Genomic DNA, 24,549 nt, shown 5'->3' with positions numbered 1-24,549 from the left:
TTCGGGTCAGCATTACATTTTTACATACCTCTACCTGAGACTTATCCCAGAGAACAGAGTTCAGCACACATTTTCTGAGTATCTCTCATAAAAGTTAGACAAACACCAATTCTATACTCATTCATTTGCTCTATAACTGATGACAGGTTTTGTGCAGAATGATGCGGTGGTGTCATTAAAGAGGGACTTTGATAAGGAAGAAAATAATCAAAAGACTGCCTGGAACCTGCTAACCTCTAGGTTCTCAGTGTCAGCAGGTGGGTGGACAGCACTGTGGCACACTGGGAAAGCGAACTCTGGTGGGAGTGCAGTGATTAAATTGGGACAGAAAGAAGTAAAGCTCTTGGAAGGTAAATGCTTATAACTTGGAGCTCCTGGTATGTATTAACATCGGAGTGTGGCCTTGACTTTAACAAAATAACTTCATCTATGTTGCTGGATAGAACTTTGAAACAGAACACTAGGAACATTTGGATTAGCTGGGATGTTCTGTAGAACCTCTGAAGGAAGACGGTGTGAGACAGGTGCTGAATAGTATTGGGCCTCAAGGCCTCGTCACAGCCGTATCTGACATGCATGCAGTTCACGAGCCCATGAAGAGCTATGAGTGTTGCCCAACAGAGAATAGTAAACTGCAAGCTTTATGAGATGTTCCGGTAACTCAACTCATGGTTCTCAGTTTATCTCTAGATAAAACACTGCCACAGTGTCACCAACTGGACATCTCAGGAAGGTATTTCTGTTGTACTTCCTCCTGGTGAGTTTAGCAGTAACCATGATAGGGAATGTTTGAAAGAACTAATTGTACAATCTTTTCTGCTACTTTGCTTTCATAGTACACATACTTGGCGATATACAACCCAAAATAGGACAGTATGGAGTCCTTAGCCAGGCTTCCAGTCCTCAGTCAAGACCAATAGGGCAGCTGCTCTGTGCAGCAGCTACAGAAGGTCAAGTACACGATTTAGAGTTGTGAGGAAGTGTAGCTGTCTTCCAGTCTCCACACACCAGCAAGGGATGAACACAGGCTGACTGCCAGGAAGGAAAACTGTTGGCATAATGTTCTTGTGGACTGTGTATGTACGGTTTACCCTTGTTCATTCAAATGCCGACTTCTCTACCCTACTCCCTGGTTTCAATCCAGACACTGGATTGTGATGTTTGTTTTAAGTATCTCCTGTCTCAGTTTTGTGTAAACATGTCACCATTTGTTCTCTGTATTGCCAAAAGAAACCGACTAGCCAGTGCTGAGCAAGACAGAGAATAGGATGGGATATCCAGGTTCATTGAGGGAGGAAAAAGAGAGGGACAGGATGGATCCATAAGGAGAAGACTGAGAAACATCAGGAGAAATAGAAATGAACCAGGCTTAGGAGATGATTTAAAACCAAGTATAATGTGGGAAATCTGATTGGGAGGAAAGTATACTAGCATGGAGGCTTAGGATGGAGTAATTATTGTGAAACTATAGACTAATTAAATAGATGATAGTCTCTTTATGCGGTTATCTGGGTATAAAGCTGGTTAAGGAGTAACTGCTGATTTTATTAAATTGTTAATATTAAAAATATTCAACAGAAAAACATAGCATTTCGTATAGAAAGAAAACATTGTTGTTTTGTAAGCCAAATTGTGAAGGACAGAATTTACACAGACATACACACATACACCAGGGCACTGGGGATGGGAGCTTGGCGGGGATTAGAACAAAGATGACCAAGGAGGTTTCTTGCTCACTGCACAAGCCAGATCACCTGAGTTTGATGCCACAGCCTATAGTGGAAGGAAAGAACTGACAGAAGTTGTCCTCTGATTTCCATGAGTGTTCTATGGCAGCAAAAACTGTTGATACTGGTCCTCTGAAGCCCTTAACCCAACTTGATGACATGTATGAAGGTCCTCTTTGTTTTCACTTATTCCTTACAAGAGACTCTCTTCAGTAGGAATACAAAGGAAAAGCCTTATGTGATTACTCTCTTCTCCTAACCCAAATAAAAGGGTGTGTGCTTCATGACCAAGGGTTTCTTTCTGTTCTAGGCATCACTCTGGCAAGACTTCCAAGATAGGACATTTCCCAAGAAGAAAATGCATCTCCCACGGACCAGGCCCACATTTCCCAGGGAGATATCAATGGTTAGTACTCCACGATCAAATAAGTCTTAAGCCTACATAGGGAACAGGCAGAAGAAGGGAAGCTGATGGACTCTGTAGCCCAGCAATGGCAGCTGCTCAGTCTGCTCTAACCTACTTATGTTAGTGCTTTGTCCTCAAGATCCACATGCTGGAACCCAATCTCCACCCACAAGAATGGGCTTGGCACCCTTATAGAAGGGGTCATGGGAGCTGGTTTGACCCTTCTACATAAAGACACAGTGAGAAAATCCTGTCTTGCACGGGCTTGATTTGGGATTCCAGAGGCACCCAAACTGTAAGTAGCAACTGGGTAGTGCCTATCAATTAGCCAGTCAACCTGACACAGTATCTGGAATGAGAAGAGACACCTTGTGTTTAGCAGATCATCAATAAATTGCTTTTAACGCTGACCTTCTTTCTCATCAGAAAATACTTTTTACTATATTTATGTTATTTGTGAAGGGTGTGTGCGCACATGCCACAGAGCAAGTGTGGAGGTCAGAAGACAAAGGGCAGAAGTCAGTTCTTCTAGCATGTGTGTCCTGGGGACTGAACTCAGGTTGTCAGGTTTAGCAGTAAGCACCTTCACTGATGAGCCACCTAGTGTAACAATACCAGAAAACTTACTGAAGGTCTGCAGTGTGCTTCCTGCCCTTTTTATATACCTTTAAACTCTTGTATTTTAGAATAGAGACAAAAGGGAAGGGGCTGTGGACAGATGCACAGATATATTGAGGAGCTAAGAAGAGGGCTACAGAGCCAGACAAGAGCTGGAAGCCCCACTTCTGCTAGGCACTGCACAGGTTTGTAACTATCATTACGCTACTACATGTGCATGCTACTGTACTGAGGCCAGGGACTGTATTTTATATACTCTTGTCAGTTATACATTTAAGTTGATGAAACCAAGAGAAATAAGCAATAAACATCGCTTATTACCATGTTGTGTTTTGGTCTGGAGTCCTACGGCTTCAGTTATTTCTGTAGAGGAGTTGGAAACTGTGTTCTTTCTGAACGACACTTCTTCAGGCTATCAAGATTTGTCACACAGGGACAGAAATATTTTTGCAGTAATATATATTAGTTTGGGGGACGTGAATGGAAGTTTGCTTAAAAAACAAACACACATGCAAATGAGTGTTTCTCCTGGTAGTAGAATCCTGCAACCAGCCAATCTGTCCTGTTTTCCTCCTGGCAGTAGGCATCAAGAAAGTGAGTTCTTAGATAAAACTGCCCACATGTCTTCTCTGGAATTGAGAACTATGAGGAAAGACCTTCAATCTAAACTATGATTGTTTGGCAGCTTACATAATAAAGTCTATAAAAAAAGAAAACCCAGTAAGATGAGTTTGTGTTTGCATGTCTGGATGGATCACCTGCTTTCTACAAAGCACATCTACCAATCATGACTCAAACCTGAGTCTAGGACTGATGCAGCAACAGGGATTCTTTCTAGTCTCCCCCCGGTCGCCATGGGGTCACAGAGTAAGTCCTCGGAGATGTGTAGATAAGTAGATGAATTTGACTCACAGTCAGAAATATTAGATTAACCTGCTCAGAAACAAAATCCTTGTCCACTTGAACTTTTTAACTTCTTTAGCAAAAAGTGTTTTAGAAGCCAGCCTTTGTTTCTTCAGCATCCTGCCTCCGCTCACCCCCCAACCCTGCTGGTGCAGGTTTCATCTTTTAAAGGAGTTATCAGCAAGCTGCCAGAAAGAGTGTTTTTGCCAGTAGGTTACAAACACAAAAGAGTATAATATTCTTACTTGGTTTTGACTAAATGATCAATACCTAATCTTTCACTTGTGCTTTGCTGGAAGATGGAAACATCTTCATGGGAATAAGAAAATAGGACAAAAACTAGTAGATTGTGCCCAAGACCTCACTATCAGAGCCAGACTAAGATGTGTTTTGCTCCAATGGCTCCCACACCACTTTATTTGGTGCTTATACATCACAAATTTCCTTTCCAATCATTCAGCAGTTAAAATAGATCCGGTGATCAGTTACCTAACAAAAACACAAGACATACAGGAACACCATATCAAAGAGTTAGGTGAATTTGAGATGGACACCCAACAGGAAGAGTCTGCTACTAAGAACATCTACAAATCACCAGGTTTACCTAACAGTAAGTCTTTTGAAGTGAGGACAGTAGTCAGCAGTAGAAGCGGAGGCACATGTGAGGATGAATTTCATTCTCTTCATGTGCTCTGCAGTAGCAGTACCGGTTTACTACATGGGGAAGCAGTGGTCCAGGATGAGAAGGCTCTTTACTACTTAGCCTTGGGAAACCTAATTACTTCACTTCTAAATGCAAAAGGGCAAAAGAGGCAATCGTGTGTAATTCTAAATGCCACAGAGAACAATGTCGTACTTTACTGAGGAGAAACCTGAAAGCTTAACACACAGCCAATCGTTCTTCTCTCCAACCCACCAGAGAAACTGAGTTTAAGCAGGTGTCTCAGCTAGCAAAACAGAAATAGGACAACAGGGAAAAGGAAACCAACATGGCTTCTGAACAGACAGCAAGGCTTTAAAAAATGTGATCGAGTAAGTAAAGGCAAACAGTGTCTACTAAAGAGTAGTCAATAGGAAGGAGCGTCTGATCATGGCCAGCAGTTTCCCCTGTGTGCTAGAGCCCTTCTTTCCCTTGTTTGCTGCAGCTTCACAGTGGAACCAGCCTCTTCTCTGGTGAATGCAGCATCCAAAACGTAACTTAAGTAGCTGCTTCATTTTCCAGGCAAGTCCTGGGTGAATCTGAATTCTGCTACAAGACATGTACCGTGACAGCGACAACAGGGAAACATGCACACAGGTGCTGGAAGCTGCTGGGTGGGGTGCTGCTGCAAATGCCCTGGGGTCGAAATTGCCCAGAAGCACTAAGTTCTAGCTAACTTTTCTGATAAACTACTTCAGGAAGCATGCTAATCCTCAGAATGACAGAACCAGTAGGTCAGCCACCATGCAGACCTTCAGACTGAACAGAGAAAAGGAAGATATGTGGAAATAATGAAGCCAGATTCAAGTATGCCAGAAGAGGACTAGGTGTCTTGGATGAGGAAAGCCCCTGGTTGTCCAGGAACTCCGTTTGCAGACCAGGTTGGCCTTGAATTCACAGAGATCAACTGCCCAGCTACTTTTTAAAAACAAACACAGACACACACAGACACACACACCCTCTGAATCCCTGGAACAGGATCTTTGTGAGCTTTCATGCGGGTGCTCTTTACCACTTTTTTTTAAACCATCTTATTTTTTGGTGGTGGAATGAAGTACCTGTGTCTCAGCTGCTCTATCACCAAGCTACACATCTCTAATCCCTCAAAATGAACCCCCCCACCCCCCCGCAAGGGTCTTATGTATCATAGTTGGCTTTGAAGCTGCAACTAGCTGATAATGACATTGAGCTTCTGACTCTCTTAACTGCACCTCTCCAGTGCTGGGATCACAGGTAACCCCCACCATGGCCAGTTGTGCTGGGGGCCAATCCAGAGCGTCCTTCATGTTAGACAAGCTAGATCCCCCCACCCATGAGAAGGCTTTCTCTTGATAGCTGAATTCATACCCTGAATAACAGTACTCTCCAACGATGGCTTAAGACATTATATAGTTCAACTTCCAGTGCACCTGAGAGATGGTGATTTCAGAGTGCAAAGGTACAGATATACTGTTGCTTTTTGCTGGGGCTGGTGAATGGCCCAGGACAGGCTGTGGCCCTCCCCTCAGACAGACCCCTTCCTTTCCTTGCAGCTGCACAGTGAACTCACAATGGCAGAGGAGCTGTCTGTGTTACTCCTGCTGTTTGGCAGGAAGAAAGCACGCCATCCAGCGAGGCCTAATCTCAGCTTCTTTGTATTTCAAGTGTAGTAAATAGCTTTTAAAAATCCACCAAAAGAAATGGGCCACAGTGCTTAAAAAATTCTTAGGTAGTCTCAGAAAGTGGTTTTGTTAAAAGCGTCTTCTGTCTGGAACACCTGTGACCTGTTGAGCTTAATTGGGCTGCAGCTGGCGCTGATTGTGGTGCAGCCGCTGGAGCACCAAGGACGACATTGTGCTGTCCTGGCTTGCCCGCCCCCTTCTCTTTTCTTTTCACTTTCACAGCCCTGCGACCTCCTTCTCCAGTGTGTTGGAGGGATTAGGAACCCAGTGAGAGTGGTGTCTTGCTGTTCATGAACAGCATGCTCTGGAGGTGCTTCAAGGAAGCTACCTGGGAGATTATGCGCCTGTGGTTGGGAGGGTCTGGGGCATGGCAGCAGGCTCCGCAGGAGCAGGGACAGATGAAGTGGGACCTTTACAAACACAGGGAGGCGAGCCGGCACTGTCACCAGCCCCTCAGGGAGCCGTACTGCACTGCAGAAGGGGATTAATTAAGGGTCACACGCAGCACTTATCCTTTAAAATGTTTCTTCATGGAAAAACTTGTAAGTGGTGAGGAGGCAAGAATTTAGAGCTCTTATTACCTAACTATTCTGAGGCCAACCTGGTCTACACAGTGAGTTCTGGGCCAGCCTGAGCTGCAGTGGAGTAAAATTTACAGATCAATTATCCTGTAGAAGTTCTGGGCCGGCAAGATCTAGAATATTATTTCTTCCTATGGATTTTTTTTTCTTTTTTTCTTTTTCAAGACAAGGTTTCTCTGTGTAAAAAGTCCTGTCTGTCCTGGACTCACTTTGTGGACCAGGCTGGCCTCAGAGCTGCTGGGATTAAAGGCCAGTGTCACCACACCTAGCATTCCTATGCAATTTTAAATGTTTCTAGCTTCAATGGAACCACCAAAACAAGATAAAAAAGGTATTTTTGGTTTTGAAAAGAAAACAGCTTTCATAGAAATGAACAGGGTAGGAACCACTTCAGTGCAGTGCTGAAATGGACCAAATGGTAGAAGCCCAGTTCTTGGGTCACTCAAAGAATCTGACTGCCTACAAGTTAGCAGGCACTAGGGAACACAGCAGTAAAACCCAAAGCTCACTGTCAACTCCCAGGTGTGCACAAGGCCTGTCTAGTCTTCCTTCAGTGTAGTGCTGGTGTCTCAGTGGGAGGTGTTTCGTGCTCACACATACCTCTGGTTTCAGAATAAAACTAACTGCTGCTTTCGCTGTTCCAACATATCCAACTGTCAAGGTTTTAAGTTATCTGTGCTAAATATCTACAGTACTACTACATTGCAGGTTCAGCCCTGTTCTATATCTCAGACACCCTAAGTTAGCGCATTAGACTTCCTGTTATCTCTGAAGACATATGCAAGCTACCTTTTGCCCTTTTAGTCTCTCTCCCTTGTCATAACCACCAGATAACTCATTACCTAGATTAAAAAGGGTCAAGGAGCACCGTACGATACTGTGTCATTTGTGGGACCTTGCTGGTTAGGAGAGCCCTAAACCAGGCACCTTAGTTTTTGTTGTTCTCAGACAGGGTCTCTTTATGTAGCTCCAGGGCTCTCTTATAAATCTGGGGGATCTGATCCTTTCTGCCATTATTCTGGAGATGTGCATGGCAGAGGTTGCTGTTGAGGTAGTTTTAATGTGTACTATGTTCTCATCTTTACTCTTACCTGTGGGCTGGCCTGATGATCAGCATCTAACGTGACACCACTCATTTACTCAAGACAACTTTGCTTATGTAACCTGCTGGCCTCAAATTAATGGTGATCTGCTTCAGCATCCTGAGTGCTGGTATTAGAGTACTGTACTGCCATACCTGAAATCATTTTTAGCATGGTATGGTAGTTATGGCTATTTGTGTTAAACAAGAGGAGGGGAGAGGCTTGATAACCCATATACAGTCAGCTAAGAAGGAGCGAGAGATATGTCCTGGGGACAAATAACTCAAGTATGCCACGAGCACCTGTCAGAGAGTGAGAAGACGATACCATCCTTCACACTTCATCTATGTCACTGAATTGATAGTGTAGTCTTCCTGAAAGGAAGGAAACCCTCCCAGTATATGAATATGTCTAAAGTAATCAGATAAGATATCCTCAAAGTCCAGGATAAATTCATACCTTCACTTTTGGACTCTGAGGTGTTTTTTCCTCTGACTGGTAACGCTTATTCTGTTTTACAAGACATTTGCATAGAAGCTGACACTATGCTGCTAAAATTTAAATAATGAATCAACAGTCATCTTTCTTAAATACACTTAGCAATAGTTCAAGTGGTATTTCACCAGTTTTGTGTACTATCGTTGATTGTATACTAAAGTCTTTCAGGGTCCATGGCCATCTAGACAGGCCTTAGCATATAACTGAAGCCTGTGACAACACCCACTAGCCATATACACTGCCACTTGTCTAGACTCTGGTGTTCTTAGAATAAGAATAATCACAGAATAAGAAGGTCTCATGGCCTAAAAAGGGTTTAAGAACTACTGCACTGTTTTATAATAACCACATTTCAAACCTCCTTACATCTCACAGAGTCACAGGAAGGAAAACGAGCCATTACCCCTGAGTCTGGTTGAAGCCTCTCCAGCTGAGAAAGAGAATTAACATCTGCTATGAAGGTTGCTGACACAGAGATAAACTCCTGCTTTCCTAGATTAGCTATTTCCATATGAGATAGCAGTAAACCAGACTAAGCCTGCATGACCTTCAAGTATGGCCTCACTCCTCTCCTACACATTCCTTGAGACTCTTGAGCAAGACTGTGAAGTTGGAAACCCTAGCGGTTTCCTTCCTTATGAACTACTTTTGCCTTGTCACCTGTAATTCTGTCTGGTACAACAGAGGAATCAAATTTAGTTCTTCAGCAAACCTTTGACACTATCGATTTCAAAACTAACAAACCAACTCAAAATAGCACCAAATCCTACATATGACAATTGTTAAGGCAGTGAAGCAAAACTCATCTTTGGGAAACTGACACCCATGCTCTGGGGTGTGTCTTATTTTCTTCCAGAGCACCTCTCTTTTAACTCTTGTGTTTAAAATATATATTGGAATTTCTTTATGTGTATTAGTGAATGGTGGATGAGTATACATGCCCTGTGCCTAGGGAGGCTGACATGGGTGTTGACACTGGGTGTCCTTTTCCATTGCTACTTAACATTAATCTTTAAAACTTTTATTTTATGTAAATAGGTATTTTGCCTACATGTATATCTGTGAACCACGTGAATGCAATACTGATGAAGGCCAGAAGAAGGCATCAAATTTCCCAGAACTGGAGTTACAGATGGTTATAAGCAACTATGTGGCCAATGCTCTTAATTACCAAGCCATCTCTCCAACTCCTCAACATACATATTTTTAAAAGCAAGCTTTTTTATTTGGGTACAGGGGCTGCCTCCCCCTAAGACGGGGTTCCAGAGGTCACCACTGAATATGAGAAATACAAGGTGTTTATAGCTAGGGGTAAGAGTTTCCAAATGGGGAATTTGTCAGGCAAAATAGGTAGAGTACCAGGGGCAGAACATCATAACAAGTTAGTGCTAATGACTTCCTGAGACAAAGACATGGCCACAAGGGGGAGTGTAACAAGGCGGTCAAAACAACAGATAGTCATACAGGATCTTATTCTTAGCCGACAAGCACTTTACAGACTAAATAATCTTTCCAGCTCCTTAAAATATCATCTAATAAATACCAACTCTATTTCATACTGGCTTCTCTTGAAATTCTTTTCTGATTGATGGCAAGAATACTGGGTTTGCCTGAGTGACACTCTCTGAACTGCCCATGTCTGACTCATAAGACCTACTTTCCTCTCTGATTAAGGCCAGAATTTGCATGTTTGTAATTACTGAGGTTGGGGAGTACATTTGATTAAAAAAGAAAGTTGAGTAGTTTTTTCCTTTCTTAGTCTCTCCTTTTTGTGTCCAGAAAATTTTTACATCTGTTAATACATATAACTTGATGCATTTATTTGAATCTTTACTGGAGAGACTTATATCCTATTATTATTTAAATAAAAAACACTAGGGAAGCAAGATACTAAGATTACAAATTATACATAGTAAAGGAACTGCAAAATCAAATAGCTAAACTAAGATCAGAATTTCCAAGTGGCAGGTATTAACTATGTGTAATTACAGATAACCTGAGAGGAAAGGTACACATGTGTACTTTGCTAACTGGTACCATGACACACATTTAGTAACTCAGGGAGTCTCATCTGAATGCTGTTAAGCCACACAAACTTTAAACTATTTTTTGTATGTCCACTTAAAAGGAAAACAAACAAACAAACAAACAAACAAACAACTCTCCAATTTCACTGAGCAGATGCTAACAGTGACATCTAGTTCTTGCTTCTTGGGGGGAAGATTTATTTATGTATAATATATGAGTGCTCTATTTGCATGTACACCTGCATGCCAGAAGAGGGCACCAGACCCCACTATAGATGGTTGTGAGCCACCATGTGGTTGCTGGGAATTGAACTAATGAGCTCTGGAAGAGGAGCTATTGCTCTTTACCCCTGAGCTGTCTCTCTAGCCCCAGCTGTTGCTTTTAACAATACAAATTACAGCTGTGATATACTTCAAAGTCATAATAATAAGCTCCAGACACATTCCCAATAATGTCCTCTTTGCCCAAGCTGGGTGGGAATGATGTTCAGGTGAGGAAAACCCTGAACCAAAACACACTTTACTTTCCCTCTTTTGGCTACCGAGCCCATTACTAATGGATATCAAACTAACCAGTCTTTCCTGACTGCTATTACTCAAACTCTGCAAGAATCCTAATGAGAAGGTTTGGTGTGAAACCTAACAATGAGGAAGTCTAAGCATACTTGCTGACTGTGTATGTTAACAATCATGAGGTGTGGGGCTTGTGGACTGTGCTGCCAGGGGAACTGGCACGGGACTATGAGATGGAGCATGTTCAAACTCTGGAAATCTCAAACTTGAGATTTAAAAATCTCATCCTGAGAATGGAAGGCGTGGGATAAATCTCTCTCCTTGCCTCCGTGCTTGCTTCAGATGCACGTGACACAACGTGGCCACAGGTGATCAGTCATATGAGCTTGTCATCTGTTATCTTACCCCATGTAAATAAGGTACTGCTAGCATCCTAAGTCCAGCCAATGAGACACATTCATCCTCAAAACCCCTCCCCCACTGCCCAAGGCTGGTAAAGTCCCTGTTTCACGTGAAATAAAGCAATGAGCACCATCTACTTTGTGAAGGACTGGGAAACTGGCTGTTCATCCTGAGCTGTAGCCCTGGGGAAAGAAGGGGCTCCCTTCTCCTTAAATAATTCACTGCTGGCCCCCTGTACTCGCCTGCCACTCGACTGTGCTTGCCTGGTCACCACAAGCTTCTGCTGTTTGTCTCTGCCCACCGCAGCGCCCATCTGTGGGAGCAAGCTGCCAGCTATTCCCAAATAGCCACTGCATCCATCCTAGTCAGATCAGGCCTCTGTTGCTGACTGAGCTCTTGCTGCCAGCTGTTCTTGAGGCAGCCACCTTACTCAGGCCTGGCTCTCATTGCCACCTGACTCAGGTTTGAGCCCAGAGCTGCCCACTGTCACCTGGCCTGGTGTTGCCAGCTAAATAACACTTATTGTGGAGAAAATCTCCTTTTCCTGAACTCCTGGCTGGACTGGATCTTGTAACACAGATCTCATTTGGGAGGGACCCCATGCTTCATTCTTTTCCTTCTTGTCCAGAGACGGACAGTGCTCAGACCTTTCCACAGAGACAGCCCAGCCACTGGGCCTCCCGGAAGACACAGAATCACAATGAGGAAGGTCAGACAGGGAAGGAAAGTACCTAACAACTAACACAAAAAATAGACTAGTGCAATAAGGGATACAGCAACTGATGGCGAATTTTCAGACACTCTGCTCACCTAGTTTTAAAAATCTAAAGATACAAAATTAAGTGAATTTCAGCATATGTATTTAGTAAATCTTAGGCCTGCACACATGTGTATTATAGCATTTTAAACTAGGTGAACACTCAGACTTCTAACTACCAAAAAAAAAAAAATCATTGGAAAGAGATCAGTAAATAACCTTTTTTTGGGGGGTGGGAGGGTGGGGGGCTGTTTCTCTGTGTAGCCTTGGCTATCCTCGAATTCAGAGATCTGCCTGCCTCTGCCTCCCGAGTGCTAGGATCAAAGGTGTGTACCGCCCCACCTAGCTGAGACCAGTAAATATTCTGAAGTGTCTTCTATAAACTCACTGGACACAGGGATCATGGTACAATTGAAACTGTTGATCTCCAGTGTATTCAATATATTTCATAATAGTAAATGAAGAATGTGAAAGCAAGCAGAGATTCTTTATTTTTTCATAAGTCTGCTCTGCCCATTCTCCATCAAATTCTGGTCTCTTTGAATTAGGAACATTCACATCCATTTATGTGCACTGGCAGATAAGTACACCTCCAAGATGCGGTGTAATTTAACAACTGTATCAGAGTGTGTGGAGTTACAAGTCCTGGAATTTGTGAATTATTTAAAAGTAACCAGAGTGGTAAGATCCCACCATTCTGGCAGCAATGCAATAAAGCTGTGCCTTTAACATAAAAGTTCTGCCATAAAACGAGATTTTACATGCCGAAACAAAATAGTTTAAGCTATCGTTCTGACAACTCTCATTTTAGTAGTATTTATGGAATTTTAACTCCCTCATACTTACATGTTCCCATGTAAGTTATGTTAAATTTAGAGTGAACCTCAGAATTCTGAATTTTAAAATCAATCTTTGAAATGAATAGCTGTGATTTATTTATTTATTTTTAGAAGAATCCAAATCCTGACATCTTTAAGGCTCTGTAACTACCCAGCAAACACAAACAGGAAAACTGTACTCAAAAGGTGCTCAGAAGTGAGAGCACACTGTATCTGCGAGCGGCTCCGAGCCACCTACTCTAGTTTTTGCTTCAACCTCTTTTATTCCTTTAAATATATGTGATTAGTTGTTATATCTGTGGTGTACTAGTATTTAACTGCCACGGACAGAAATGTAACATGAATTAAAGGAGGAATTTTTAGGACACACCTAGGTCTATCAGAAACTAAATGTGAGGGTGACGGAACTTCAGAGGGCCAACTGGAAGCAGGGAAGATGGAGGTGACTTAAATTACCAAGGACATTAGATAGAGAATGTTACTACTCTATGAGAACATAGTACTTAACTATGGAAAACGCATGCATGCATGTGCATGTGCGTATACACACACACACACACACACACACACACACACACACACACACACACAGAGTCAGATGGGGTGGGGTGGGGGGGGGGAGAGTAGGGGTGCTGGAGGAAGAAAGAGAGAAGAGTATACAGAGAGCACTCATTCACCTGCTGAGCAGCTTTTATTGTGAAAAACCCATGCCTGATTTTCATTCTCCTCATCCCCAGAAACACATTGCATTAAAAAAAGAAATTCTCAAAATTAGAATATCTGATTTCTAAATATTTCAGTACATACCTTTAAAAGAACTATTAAAACTGCAATAAGTCCTTACTATTATCAATAATCAGTCAGTGCTAAAATCTTGCTGATTTGCAGTAATTGTTTGAGTTGGGATTGAAATAGTTACAGTACACAGCACTGAGTGAGTATAGATAGCCCACATCTTCTCCATTGTTAGCTAGCATACCCCACATCTACTGTATTTAGTCAGCATAGCTCATAAGGAAGAGCTCTCTCATCCCCTTTCTCTGGTCTCTATGTATTTTCTCACATTAATTTATTTTATGTGTATGTTTCTATGCAGGCATGTAGAATACAACTTTTGGGAGCTACTTCTCTCCTTGCATTGTGCAGACTTTGTCCCACTGCCCCAGTGCTAGAAGTACAAGTGTATGCCACCATGCCTGGCTTTCGGCCATGGCCTCTAGAGGGAAGCTGTCCTATTCTTAACTCCTGTAAATGTTAGCACACTAACTGCACTTTTCTTTGCCTTGCCCTCTTCAAATAACAATAACAAGAGCCCACTTCATATTATATGGAGAATGGTTTCTCATTCCCTTTACAGTTGCATAGTTTATTCAACCTAGTCCCACTTAAAGGCATTTGAGCTGTCTCCAGTTCTTTATTTCCCCTTTATCTTAAAATTTAGATGCCAAAGTGTCAAGAGAGTTAAACAGGCTTAGAGTCAAACTTAGTTAAATGTTCCCTTGGTAACGATTGTTCACCCAAAATCTTAGAAAAGGTAAATTTCAAAATCACAGTTTTTTTTCCTCTCTCACTTGCCTCAGTTCTTCTATTTTTCTTTCCTCTTCTCTGACCAGTGTTCCATGGCTTCAGGCCTTTGCTGGCTCTAGGCACAGCTCTGTCCCTCCATATCTCCAAGCAGTGTCATGTGTGGCCTTTTCTCCTAGCATGGCTACCAGAGTTTAGCCAGTCTTTTGGGGCTCACCATGTCTCAGGTTCGCTCAGTCTGAGCTCTGAAGTTCTGGAGCAGCAACCATGGGCTTAGACAGTGACAATGGGAAGCTCAGAATGACCTTGTTTAGAGGTTATTAGAACCAGTGTGTTGCTACCACACTAACTTATTGTGTAATGTGAGGGTCTAGCTTCTAATTCCTGGAAGATCACATACTTACATGCTATATATATGAACAATACAGGCAGGCATGTGGTGCACAGGCATATAGACAGGCAAAACACCGTGCCCCCCTCAAATAATAAAAAAAATTTTTTTTAAAAAAGAAAGGTTTGGCAAAAAGTAAAACAACTACCTGCAGCCTTGGGCATCACTGAACTGTGCAACAGTATGTGAATTTAGGTTAAGAAAAGCCTCCTGTGACTAGTTATTTGACGCTTGTGGTTTGTAAGACTTCTACAAGATTGGGTTGCTTTAAAAACAAAGAAACCAAATAAAGATACTAGAGATTAAACAGGATTAGACTAAATGAATGTTAAATAAAATCTGCTTTGATACTATTTTATACTCCACAGTGGGTATAAATAATTCCTGTGTTCCACATGTGGATTCAGTGTGAGCATTGGGCAGGCTCCACATCTTGTCCCAGCTTAGCCTTCCTGCGCACTGACTGCTCATCAGGGCAGTCCTTCAGCAGCTGGCACTCTATGTGAATAGGCTCAATCTTAGAAACTGAGACTGGGGAGAGCAAAGCCATGCCTTCTCTATATAAGCTTTCAAACGTTAACAGCAGATCCTAATCTACAGCTTTAGCTTTTGGGACAAGAAAGCTGGCCATATGTGATCTGTAAAGAAGTGTTACTTTTTGAAAGCAGAAAAGTGATGTTTCTTCAGAAATATGCCAAGGGAAATGGAGAGTATTTGTTTAAGAAAAAATATGTAGATGGAAAAACCGCTGGTATTTTTAGTGAAAGAACTTTGCTGTTGGCTGCTCTTATAAAGTAAAACAAAACAAAACAAAACAAAACAAAAAAACCCCTATAAACTAAAAAGTAACCTAATGCTTGGATCTATCTTATCTCAAATACTTTATGTCTGGTAACATTTATAAATCACCTGCAAAGTAGTTCTTTAAAAAAGCTGTGTGTGCATGCATTCGTATTAGGGTGGGGAATGGACACATACTAGGGGAGGTCAGAGGACAATTGGCTACAACTAGTTCTCTCCTTCTGGTCCCAAAGTAGCTGGGCATGGTGGTACATACTTTAATCCCAGCACTAGGTAGGCAGAGGCAGGTGGTTATCTGTGAGTTTGACGATGTCCTGGTCTAAAGAGCAGTTCTAGGCCAGCTGGAGCTACACAGTAAGTCTGTCTCAAAAGAAAACAAAATTACTTCAGACCAGATGTAAACATACAGGTCCTTTAGTCTCAGAAACTGCAGAGTAATAACTTGAAAGCTGGTCTGTTTCAAGTTTCACTGTACTAAAATAAGAGTCAAATGACCTTTTAAGTACCAATTATTGATTAAAATATGAAGCTACAACTGTTCTCTACTTAGTCCACACAGACAGACAGCCCTCAGGTAGATGAGTAGAGAAGGCATGTGCTGGGAGCTGAGCAACATCAACGAGGAGATCTTTAGGGTCTGAGCTTTAAAGGACCATGGTGGTGTGCAGGTGGTATTCACTCCCTGGAAGTCGGTCTGCGTGAAGGCACAGAAGTTGCAGAGCTGGATTACTACCTTCAAGGGGTCAAAAGAAGCCTGACAGGACTTGGTAGTTTTCCAACTATGCTTGTTAGCAGCCCTCTAAGCTTCTCAGGTGCTGGAACTCAGAAAAGATGAGCGGTCACACTGGTGTGTCTACACTGTAGTGTCCATTGCGGTGTCTGACCTGTGGTCGGGGGGCCACATGCAGTCAAAGACAGCTATGAATGAACTCTACTTTATGGTTAAACTACTGCCATTTTTTGTGTGGTGCATGCATACTTGTGCGAGGAGCATGTGCATGATACATGCTGCCCTTGTCTTCTTCAATTGCTCTTTACCTTGTCTTTTGAGATAATGATCTCTCAATGAACCTGAAGCTCACCATGAGCTAGCTAGCCTGCTTGGCCAGTCATCTCCAGCCATCTCTGCCTCCCTAGAGCTGGGGTTACAGACATGCACCACTACTGTACCTACTTTTTACACGAATGTCAGGGAACTGAACTCAGGTTCTTTTATTTGCACGGCAAATACTTTACTGACTGAATTACCTCCCCAACTTGTGATTCCACTTCTGTGAAGTCACCAAGCAGTTCTCAAATGTTGTAGATGACAATGTTGTGACACTATGTCAAAAGTTTGAACACACCAGGGAGAAAAGAGGTCCAAGAAACAACCCTGGAACATTTAAACTTATCTCCATACTAGGGAATGATTTCAGTATGATAGAAAAGAGGAAACAAAGCATCACAAAGCAAAAGGGTTATCTGGCAGATAGGGTGAGAAGACCAGGAACGCTAAAGCTTAGGGCTGGTGACAAGAAAGAGCAACAATGAAGACACATCAGCAGTGTGGGTTAGGAGGTGTGAGGAAGCAGTGCCCAGAGAGGCAGGGCAGGCAGCAGGTGTGCTTAAGCCTTAGGAGGTTGGGTGATGAAGAAAAGACAGGCTGTAACCTCAAACTAACATGTCCAGAAGAAATTACCACCTCAAAGCAGTTAAGAAGCACAAAATGTTATTGCTAGAGTTGGTTTTCAAATTCCTGAATTCACTAATATAAAATTTTCATTTTGGGCTCACATAGTGGCAAGTGTAGATGTGGCGATAGGTCCAGTAGTGGTTCTAGGGAAATGTCCTATAACTGCAACAGCAACCCAGGCCAGAGGGCGCCCAGAGAGCGCACTCCCAAGTGTGGCGCAGACAACCCAGCAGCAGTGATTCAGAAACTTCAGCTCTTTTCTATTGTCAAGTACTTTTCCTTTGTATTAACTTGTATTTGTTTCACCTGATGTCGCCCCAATCATGCTGACATCTACTACTGATTATATTAAATCTAAGTGTTCTTAAACAAACGAAAATTACTCACTTCCATTCCTCAGAGTCCTGCTTCCAATTTTCAGGAGGAAATTAAATAATGTATAAATCAAATACTGGGCTCAAGCCCAGACAGCTGAACATCTTCTTGTCCTTTCAAGGCAAAGAGGAAGTGTCTGCTGAGGGAGGGACAAGCCAAGAGAAATAAAGCTTAACCTCAGCCCATGTGAAAGCGATCTCAGATAACTGGGGCATCTGCAAGTAGGCTAAAAATGAGACCACATACTAACACAGAACTTTCCATGGAAGTGAAAGACGATCCAGATCTAACTCCTAACTTGAAAACAAAAAACACTTTAGAGAAAAGACACCACTTTAGAAATTCTACTTAAAGACAGAGAGAGGGAAAGAAAGCCATAGGGAGATGAATGGACGGCAAAATGATTTCTTCCACTGGGCAGATGCAAAGACCAAGTGTGATGTGTTCCCATGAAACTTTATGACACTGAAACTTGAATTTCACACATTTTAAAATGTTTTACAAATTCTGTTGACTTTTCTTCACCTATTTAAAACGTAAATCTGTTTATGGATTTTGGGCTTTACAAAACCAGGTTCTGAGCTGTATTTGTTCCTCAGACTGTAGCTACCCCCACCCCCTATGTAGTAAAATCTTATTATGGAACTGGCTTGATCTTCATTTAGGACTCTGCATAAAAAAAATTGTTCTTTTAATTCTTCTAAATTACCTGTATGAAAAGCTGGCAGTAATGAAAGAAAACCATTATTTGGAAGACATATGAGCTCCTCTTTAGCATGTCTACACGCTAACATCAACATCAGCGTGTATGTTGTGAACTACGTGAACTACTACAAGACCATTAACACCATGGCATCACTCATGGACAAAAGAATGACTTAGAAATGTTCTTCCCTTCAGCCTAGTCTCACATTCCCTTGGGTAGGAATAATATGCAGTGCCTATCACTGTACAGAAAACAGAAAGCTGGTGCCCAGAGGGATTTTCTTGAGCACACACTGTGCTGATTTTATGGTGGTAAGACCTTTCCAGCTTCAGAAACCAAGGAAACAGAAACAGACTGTGAGACACCTATGGCTATGGTTAGTTCTTAGGAAGCAAATAATTGTTATGTATTGTCTGGGATTTAAAAAAACAAAACAAAAGACTAGTTTCCTTACTCTGTCAAACGAGAAGTCTTGTAAAGCACTGCAGTGGGTGTCTCAAAACTGTAACACAGAAACGTGGTGTCGTTCTTTCCCTCCGCTTCCTTCCACTGCAACGACAATTCCTATTCCCAACCAGCACTGACTTACTTTTAAGTAATGCTAGTCATTCTTAGCTCCTGAACAAGTGAGGCTGTCCTTAGTCACTCTAACACTTCTTAAAGATAAGCCTTACAACCCTGTTCTATAGGATCAGCTGTCCCAGGCTGATGGCATCTGAAGAATAACAATGCAGTTCTCAGTTATGAGACAGCAATTATAGAAAGATACGATTCATTCCATCCAAGTCAACTTTGCAGTCATTTATCTGCTTTAAGGCACTAAGAACCTAAAGGGTAGGAAAAAGTTGTCTGAACCAGCTACACTGAAGAGATAAAGCTGAGTGGGGGGAGACCACGGGAAATTGGTAGTAGGGATGGGGACAGGAGCAGAAAGAGCGTCTTTTATTTTCTTCCTCCTTTCACCCAACTCCTACATTGAAAAAAAAAAAGATTAGTTTCAAGTCCACAGTGTAATACTTATTGAGTACAGAATCCACACATACCCTCTCTGCCCTACATGCAAACACCCTTTCACCATCTACTCTGGCCCAATCATACACTGGTTATATCTGCAGCTACATCAGGGCTCACTGTGTACTCTATTACAAATCGTTAGCTTCACTATTTCTATTAGTCAGATTTTTGGCTCTGTGTAAAATACTTAAGAGAAATCATTTGTTTTGTGGCCTAGTTTTAGAAGGTTCAGTCAATGGCCAGCTGGCCTGTGTAAGGCAGAACATCCTGGTGCTAAGGGCATGTGACTGGGTCCTGCATAACTCATGGTGACCAGGAAGCACAGACAGGAATGGGCTAGGAACAACACAACCTCCAGTCATCTACTTCTTTCAGCCACAAATTTCCTGTTGTTTCCTCTCCTATGCCAGACTATAAGCCGTCAACAGATTAAAATCACAACCAATCATCTCTCATGCTTGGGCACACCTGAGCTTGGGTGTAGGGGCAGTTCATATTCAAACTGTTACGGTGTCCTGAAAAACTCTCTTTTCTCTGGCTTCTTCCCCCGCCTACCCCAACCTTTTCACTATTTTGTCTTTTCCAGAATGCCATGTTTGGAATCATACAGTATGACATTTTCAGATTGGCTTTTCTTATTAGTATCATGCCTGTGAGCCTCTTCTATGTATTTTCCTGGCATAATAATTTACTTACTTGTATGTATAATGATATTGCACTGTTTACATGTATCGCTTATATACCCGTTCACCTGCTAAAGGACATCTTTGTGACTTCCACTGTTTTCAAGTGTTGTACTTGCTTTGTCATCAATGTCGAATCAGAGGGCACCATGGTATAGAGACAGTCTTAATCCTTAGAGCAGGTCTGAGGAAAAAGCCCAGCAGCTAAGTGACTGACCCACAGAACTGCTCTCTCTACAGGGTAATTACCTGAGCCTGGCCTAACCACATTATGTGGCATTCCTCTCTCTCCTTCCTGGCAACCCTGCCAGTCTAAAGGCCTGCTAGTCTGTGACATCAGCTCAGGGTCAACACTCTACTTCATATTTGGCCTCCCCAACTGCCTGCATCCAGTGTTGTAAGAATCATTCAGGAGACGAGGAGTGGTAGAGTTGAGGCAGCCTGGTCTGCATAGCTCCAAGCCAGACAGAACTACATAGTGAGTCTGTTTCAAAAAACAAATCAACCGCCCCCAAACAAAAACAAACAAACAAATCCCCCAAACAAATATATTTGCTAAGAGGCAGGCTACTGAGACGTCTTTAACCTTAGAAAGAAGATGTACTTCCCATTAGCTTTGTAACTGATGCTAAAAACAAGAAATCATACCCCATCTTTATCTATAAAGGTTCAAAGTTTTGCCCACACACATTTATGCATCTGTATCTGCAGGTCTTTAAAGATGGCACAAAGTAAAAAGCAAAATAAGAGCTACTGTGAACAAGAAAGTGCATTTTCACAATGATAGCCAACACTAAAAGGAACCCCCTGCCCCCCGAACCCCAACACACACACACACACACACACACACACACACACACACACACACACACACACACACACACAAAACCCAGAACAAAGATGAAATTAAGGTCTGAAGATATATGGCACCAGATCAACTATATTTACAAGTCTCTCAAGATGGTATGCTCAGTGCTACAACAGCTGCCTTCTTTGACTATTGTGGAAAGAGTACTGTCTTCATTGTCTACAAATAGATCCCAAGTATTAGAACCTGTGACTTGTGTTATGGTACATGACAAGGGGGATCAAGGTTATAGGTGGAATTAAAGTTGATAATCATTTCACCCCACAGATGGATTAGCCCAGACTATCTGGAGAGATTTATATAATTAGAATCTCTTTGAGTATGACAGAGAGGCACAAGTCAGAAACAAGAGAGATGTAAGAGATGCCAGCCAAGGAAATGCAGAAGGTGGAGAGACTCTTAAATAACAGTAGAAACAAAAACAAAAAAATAAAGACATTATTCTATAACCTATAAAAAGGAGCACAGGCTTGCAGATAAACTGCATTCAGTTTAATGGCACCCTGAACACCTGACTTTCAATTTCCACAACTACAGTATAAAAACACCTATCTAGTTTGAAGAGCTAATTTTGTGTAATTTGTTACAACAGGAATAGGAAATCTTTCTATATTTATGAATCTAACTTTATTAAGTGAAAACAGTAGTGTTTCTCAATAATGGGACTAAGAATAAATAACAGCTATTTTAAAAAAATTAAACACCCTACATACTATTTCCAATCTTTAAAACAGGTAAAATTATTACTATTGCAGTTTTACAGTGTCAGCAATATCTAACGCATGTAGTACAGCTTGTAAACAGCAGAACTAGCATTGGAAAACAATGCATGAAATTGCATGCTATCCACGCTTCCTCCACCAGATAAAAGCACAGAACTGTACTGTCTAGTCAGACCCTACCTCCCAGCAAAGTATGTCCTCTTGTATGACTTTCCTTCTTACTCATTTTCTGGACCCCAAAGAGACCAAAGTGATGAATGCTTAAAAGAACAAACTAGAAGCTGGAGAGATGGTTCAGTCGATAAAAGAGTGCTCACTGGCTGTTCTTCCATAGAATATTGGTTAAGGTCCCAGAACCTACATGGTGGCTCTCACAACTGTTACGTAACTTCTGCTACTGTGGCTCTGACACCCTCTTTTGGCCTCTCTGGGTACTAGATACACATGTCGCGCACAGATATACAAGCAGGCAAAACACACATGCATATAAAACTTAAAGAGAAGCTTAAATAAATACACAGGACAAACTAAAGAGAAAGCTCTGAGGACTTTGTGCAAACAGTGCCTGCAACTTCTACCAGCTTCATTATTTGGTTTCTCTGCAAATTAATGAGCACAAACTCCAGGGAAGACATAGAATATTGCACATAGTGCAGCTAATTTGTCCACATGTAACTGAAACATAGTAGTTAAGAATGGAAACTGGAGGGTGGTGAACACCACCACCACCACCCCAAACCATCCAAAGGTGCATCTGAACAAAAAGTAGTGCACAGAAAGGTAAACACAAGTCAACCAAACCATAGTTTCCAGCACACCTGGATGTGAGGTGGATATCTGCACAACACCAAACATCAGCAACATCCAACCCCATCCCCCACAGCCAGCCTGAGTAGTAGTGCAGTAGTATATGAAGTTTGGGTTGTTTTCCCTCTACCCATTAGATGGTCACTTTCTTTAGGATTCTTCTTACTAGAAATTAAAATCATCAGTAAGCATTCCTTTAACCACTGTTTCAGATCAGCACCGCCTGAATTCTGCCCAAACAGATGGATGGCTCTATATTCTGAATTCTTGTTTCATAGTAATTCATAAAGAAATGATATCCTCTCATCACCAGACAGCCCTCTTAGATCATGGGTTATTTACTGGGAGTCTAATTATCATTTCCAGATTACATCAATACCTAACACTCTTTGGATAGGAGAACTGAGTAACAGGAGATGACAGGGTTTAACACATTATCAACTCTTTTAAATAACTGATCTGAACCTTGCCCAAGCCAGCAATGACCCAAATTTGTTATAATAAATTATCATAACTTATAACCAAGGTAAAAGGAAGTGACTATGCTTTTATTTTATTTTTAAAACTATCCAGCCTTGTCGAGCATCCAGATGTCACAAAAGAATGCTACTACATATAGTTAAGATGTTCGGGTGTTGTAAGTAAATGCAAGTATCTGACAAGGGTTCAAGTGTTAGTGTTAGTCTGCAGGAAGGCACCAAGAGGCAGTAGCATGTTTATGAGGTTGTGTCTAGTAGGAGGTCATAAAAATCAATGAAGGTGTGCCTTTAACAGGAAGTGTAAAAGCCTGCCTCTTTCTCTCTTTTTCTGCCTCATGCCCATGAGGTGGAGATGCTTTGAGTTTCCAAATGTTTTCTGTCATGTTTCTGCCATGATTTCCTGCCTCATAACACGCCCCAAAGAGATGGGGCCAAATAGACCGAGACCACTATGCTATAAGTCCAAATAAATCTATTTATAAGCTAAACACCTCAAATATTCATAACGACAGAAAACGAATGTAAATGGGTGCAGATGTTTTAAAGAGCATGCCGTACTTCTTCCCAAGTGAATTAAAAAAACATTTATTTCATTTTGTTTTTTATTTTTTTTCTTTTTTATTTTTATTTTTATTTTTATTTTTATTTATTTTTTATTAATTTATTCTTGTTACATCTCAATGGTTATCCCTTCCCTTGTATCCTCCCGTTCTTCCCTCCCTCCCATTTTCCCCTTACTCCCCTCCTCTCTATATAGTCCTGGCTGTTCCGGTACTCACTATATTGGCCAGTCTGACCTTGAACTCACAGAGATCTGCCTGCCTCTGTCTCTCAAGTGCTAGGATTAAAGGTGTGCTCCACCACACCTGTCAAAGTTATACTTTTTAACAAAAAAAAATTTATACAAAATATTTTGATTATATTCTTTCTCCATTCCATTTTTTTCTTTTAAGAGGAATGGTACTTAGGAAAGTTTAAGAAACAAAATCACAGATTAAGTAGATTATTTCTATGTGTATCAATTTAAACAATTACAAATGACGGTAAAACCATGTATATATCCATGAAAGAACTTCTGAATTAACAACTTTTAAAAACATTAGTATCCTTCCTAACCAAAACATATGTTTACAGATGACAATGGGTAACTCCTGATTTAAGATCTGCTCGTATGCTAAAGCTGAGGGTATAGCTACTTACTACTGTCAGCTTTAAAGGATCTAGACTCATCTGGGAGACAAGCTTCTGAGCATGTCTGTGAAGGAGTATATAGACTGAGTTAACTGAGGTAGAAAGACCCACCCTAAAGTGGCTGACACCATGCTATGGGGTAGGGTCCTGGATTGAATAAAAAGGAGACTGTGAGCTGAGCACCTGCATTTGCTGCTTTCTGCCTTCCGACTGCAGATGCAGCATGATCTGCTGCTACCTGCTCTGAATAGCACGATAAACTGAATCCCTAAACTATGAATCCAAATGAACACTTTTGTCCTAAGTTGCTTTTGTCAGCCATTTTTTCCAATTAGGATGGGCAGGGAGGCAGAATATGTGTGGGGTCAGAGCATGGATTTCTCCTGAGCAAACCTGGGTGGCACCTAGATGATGTACGTATGTAGTTGTCAGTACTAGCAAAATACACTAACCCTGGGCATTCAATGTTAGTTCTGCAAAGAACTAAGCAACAGCAAGGGTAATTCATTGACACCAAGGTCTTTTCCGTCATTACAAAGAACACAGGGATTTTTTACCTTTATAAAAACTGTGATTTGATCTACAACACTGTTGCATCT

The 24,549-nt window shown here is 41.7% G+C and overlaps 1 protein-coding gene across 5 annotated transcripts in view; it reads right to left on the bottom strand.

The window, feature by feature from the left end:
* The window catches only part of AFG2A (AFG2 AAA ATPase homolog A), a 164,333-nt gene that overhangs the window by 2,246 nt on the left and 137,538 nt on the right, over nucleotides 1-24,549 (bottom strand). The window lies entirely within an intron of this gene.

The sequence above is a fragment of the Acomys minous genome (genome assembly GCF_964271855.1).
Source record: "Acomys minous genome assembly, chromosome: 19".
Classification (NCBI taxonomy): Eukaryota; Metazoa; Chordata; class Mammalia; order Rodentia; family Muridae; genus Acomys; species Acomys minous.
This window is presented reverse-complemented; position numbering and strand designations above follow the sequence as displayed.